The sequence below is a fragment of the Cibotium barometz genome, chromosome 18 (assembly GCF_041138505.1).
Source record: "Cibotium barometz isolate CiBa-2024 chromosome 18, ASM4113850v1, whole genome shotgun sequence".
Taxonomy (NCBI): Eukaryota; Viridiplantae; Streptophyta; class Polypodiopsida; order Cyatheales; family Cibotiaceae; genus Cibotium; species Cibotium barometz.
This window is the reverse complement of record NC_141063.1, coordinates 701,116-705,479: the sequence shown is the minus strand read 5'-3', so window position 1 is coordinate 705,479 and position 4,364 is coordinate 701,116.

Below are 4,364 nucleotides of genomic sequence, written 5' to 3'. Positions count from 1 at the left end.
ACTATGATGTCAAACATTTAGTCCAGTTGTTGCAAAGATGGAAACAGTGAGAGCAGTCATTGCTATGGCTGTAGCAAATGGTTGGGAAATGCATCAAATGGATGTGAAAAATGCATTTCTAAATGGTGATCTACAAGAGGAAGTTTATATGGCACAGCCAGAAGGATATGTACACCCGAGGTATCCCACTCATGTATGCAGATTAAAGAAAGCATTATATGGTTTGAAGCAAGCACCTCATGCTTGGAGTGATAAGATAAGCGGATATCTTATCTCCCTTGGATTTCAGGTTTCTTTAGCAGATTCTTCACTCTATGTGAAGAAAACAGATCATGGGATTGTCTTACTTGTCATCTATGTGGATGACTTGATTGTCACAGGAGATCATGCTATAGATGTTATGCATGTCAAGCAGGCATTGAGTAGGCAGTTTGATATGAAAGACTTGGGTGAATTGAAGTGATCAAAGACCATGCAAGGACATGGTTAGTGCAACGCCAATATGCATTGGATATGTTGGCAAAATATGGGATGATAGGGTGAAAGCCAATGAGTACACCTTTGGAGCAGAATGTAAAGCTGCGGGCTGATTTTGGTGAAGAGTTGGATGATCCATCTATGTATAGAAAGATGGTTGGTAGTCTTATTTACATGACTATCACACACCCGGATCTCAGTTATGCTATGGGGATAGTAAGCCAATTTATGCAGAACCCTAAAAAACCTCATTTGGATGCAATGAGACGCATTATGCGATATGTAAAGACCACTGCACATTATGGTCTTCTTTATGAGCATGGTAAAAGCTTTGATGTACATGGCTACACAAACGTAGATTGGGTAGGTAGCTCGTATGACAGGAGGTCTACTACTGGTTATGCCTTTACATTTGGAAGTGCAATGGTGAGTTGGAGTAGAAAAAAGCAACCTACTGTTGCTTTATCTAGTACAGAGGCTGAATACAGGGGTGGAGCCATTGCTACATGTGAAGGAGTATGGTTAAAGAGTCTCTTGGCTAATTTGGGTGAGCCTATTGATGGCAAGGTTGTCATTCATTGTGACAACATGAGTAGTATACAGTTGGCCAAGAATCCAGTTTTTCATGTGCGGACCAAACACATAGAGGTCCACCATCATTTTGTCAGAGAGAAAGTGTTGGATGGTACCATGGATTTGCAGTATGTGAAGAGTGAAGAGCAGGTGGCCGACATCTTTACAAAGCCACTTAGCAGGGAAAAGTTTGAGTACTTTCGTACTATGTTGGGAGTATGTGGGATGAGCTTGAGGGGGAGTGTTGAGAGTTTTGATAGCCCAAGCTCATCTACATCTTCATCTATGGCAGTACATCATGAGCTTGAGAGGGGCTGTTACGATTCAAGCTCAATTTCAGCTTGTGCCAGCTGCACTATGTGCTAGCATGTTAGGTAGAAACATGTGTGAGACATAAATGACCGCGTCCAGCTGGTCATAGCGTGTGGACATTAGCTAGGGTTAGCTGTGTGTGGACACAACACAAGTAGTGTGTTGTAGATTATGGATTATGGCTTTACGCATTGTGTGAGAAGGGAGATTGCTTCCCTCTATGGTTAGGGTTTGTAATATACATTAGGGTTTGCTCCTGTGTGTGTGTCTCCTCTCCCTCTACCTGTTTTTCATCAGTTAGTCCCCCATAGAATCCTGGGATAAAGATCCCTTTTACAAGAAGAACATACAAAACTTATTATCAGAGAATAATTCATTCATATTCTTAACACAATAATGGTCCATTAGACCAAAAATTCCATCTAAACATTCCTCACAGAAATTTCAGTTATGCAAATTTTCAATTTGTCATTCCTTAATTAGATCCACTGGGTCAAAGGTCAAACAGCAACAATCTGTCACCACAATCCACTAATCTCATAGTGATTTGCTGAAGTCATAAATCGTCTTCTAATTACTAACATCATCACTAGGATTCGTCCCATTCATCCTCATTGTGGCTTTGTTCAACTTATCTTCTTTCAACCAGAATTCAAAAATCATCATCTTTCAATCAGAATCCAAATCAATTCATCAATTCTCAACCAGCATTCAAATTCATCCTCTGGATAGCATTTTTGCTTATAACTTCAAGGTCTTAGATTTACTCGTATATATTGTCAGTAAAGAGCTACAGATATACCCACGGTATATACGAGTAGTCACGCTCCTTGGAGATATAAGGTAAATACCATCATATCTAGGCCTCAAGCCAATCAGGAATTCCATACAATTATGGTACTTCCATCTAAAGACCCAATTTCCAATTTATGAATCTTCATTCTGGATATCAATTTGTATGAATTTCATCACACAATTACAATCTTTTACTGGTACTTCATAAATTTTTGACATTTCTTGCTTCTCGGTTGATCCACTTTAGGCGGAAGTAGCACTTCTTGCATAGGGCAGAACCTCTCACTCGGGGCCTCGCCCACGGATATCCAGACAAGAAACTAATTTCTTGGTTCTTCCAAAACCGAACCCAAAAAAACTTCCCTCACCCAGTAGATAGGCAATTCCGCTAGGATATTTTATTCTCGCGTAGTCAAGATCATCACTAACCAAACTGATTCGACCGAACCCGTAAGTCTCATGATCAGATCAAGGAAGAGTCTTGCACTTGGATCATAGAGTCCAATGATTTTTTCCTCATCAAGAGGCACAGCCATTGATTCTTTTCCATAGAACAAGGGTTATCCGGGATTTACTTCAACTATTCATAACTTAACAGAATTGAGTCTCATTTTAGGGATCCATCAGTCCAGCCTAACCCCATCCATTCCCATGGGTTAGCCAACCGCCCAACCACTATAGTGATAGGATAAATTTAGAAATTTGGTTATGTTTCACAGGGTACCAGGGAAAAGAGTTCCCAAGCCCCCTAGCCGGCGCTTCAAGCAAACTTCAAGATAGTCACACAACTTACACCCCCAATATGAAATCGCCTATCACAGATTCAATTGTCTTTAAAACAATCTTTTAATGAAACCATAGTATCATTGATCATAATCCTCCAAAATATCCAGCTTGAATTCTAATTTCTAATCATTCCTTCATTGGTGTACCTATCTATGGCATCATTGGTAACAACCAGAATGCTAACCACCTGTTCACTCTCTCAAGGGCCTTTTCAATAGTTCATAGCTCATAGTACCCGGTAATATAATCACATAAGAAAATCCAGATGGACTCTCTGTTGAAGGTCAGCAAGATCAACCAACAGATCCATATAAAAGAGCCATGGACTCATCCGTTGAGGACTAGCAAGGATAATCAACCAGATCCATGCCCGAGATCAGAAAACAACTCTAACACCTTATTTCATTTTCTTCCTCGATGCATGCATGGGTATCTTCAGCGACCCAAAGCCCGAGCACCGTATGGTCAGCACCCTTTAGGCTCCTTCATAGGTCACCTAGCGCTTCACTCATAGGCCGCTTACTTAGTCCCTCATCCACCGCCAGAAGCTCACCATTTAAATCGAATCGAGGCTGGTCAAGACCTTGGCCGACCTTGCTACGCGAGACGTCCTCCATTGACTCTGCATCGTCAGCTGTTGTAACTTTATCACTTAGGTCTCCACGACCTCATTCACAAGATGGTCAAAATGCTTCCCCACCATTCTTGACATAAAACAGTCATTTAAAAACAAGTCTCATAAATAGAGTTTCTAACAAACTCTCATCTTTCCACATTGTTCCACATCATTTCTCGTCATTCCACATTCTTCTACATCAATTCACATTGCTTATTCCATATCCAGTCATATGTATTCCCATCGTCCATCCATTCTCATCCAATCACATCATATTACATCATTCTTCTATATCAATTCACATTACTTATTCCACATCCAGTCATATGTATTCCCATCGTCCTTCATCCATTCTCATCCAATCATATCATATTACATCTCATCACATCTATCCTCATCACATCACATCACAACAACATAGCCACATTGCATCTCATCCATTCATATCACATCACATCCATCTATATTCATTCAGATCCACATATCATCACATCACGTTCACATCCATTCACATCTACCTATGTCCACATCACATCACATCTCATCTATCCACATCATATCTCATCCATTCATATCTAATCACATCAATCACATCCATTCACATCCCACATTCATTCACATGCATATCTATCACATCACATCTCATTCTCATCCATTTACATCACATCACATCCTTTCACATATTACATCTTATTCACATCTCATCACATCCACATCCACATCCACATCCATTTAAATCACATCACATCTCATCACATCCACATCCACATCCACATCCACATCCACATCCATTTACATCACATCA